Below are 309 nucleotides of genomic sequence, written 5' to 3'. Positions count from 1 at the left end.
TCTTGGAATTGACACGCAGATGGAATAAATAATCTGTCCTTAAGGTGAACCTTCCATAAAAGCGACTCTACTTACCTAAAACCATACGTAGCACCATTTATCATCATTTTAAAAATTTTACCATTTTATGTCAACTTTAAACTTTTAAGAATTGCTTTTTACTGACTTCCGGTCAAGATTTTTCAAGTCTGGAAGTCTTTTTCTTTAAGAACACTTCAGGGACAATTATTATAAACCATGGGATGCCTAACAGAAGCAACGGGTGTCGTTTTATTCCATATGTGCGGTAAATTGGAATGGCTCAAAAAT

Source organism: Sitodiplosis mosellana, unplaced genomic scaffold (genome assembly GCF_009176505.1).
Source record: "Sitodiplosis mosellana isolate CC-2019 unplaced genomic scaffold, AAFC_SMos_1.0 Smas_scaffold_20, whole genome shotgun sequence".
In the NCBI taxonomy this organism is placed as follows: domain Eukaryota; kingdom Metazoa; phylum Arthropoda; class Insecta; order Diptera; family Cecidomyiidae; genus Sitodiplosis; species Sitodiplosis mosellana.
The sequence above is the reverse complement of the archived record's forward strand: the minus strand, read 5'-3'. Positions refer to the sequence as shown.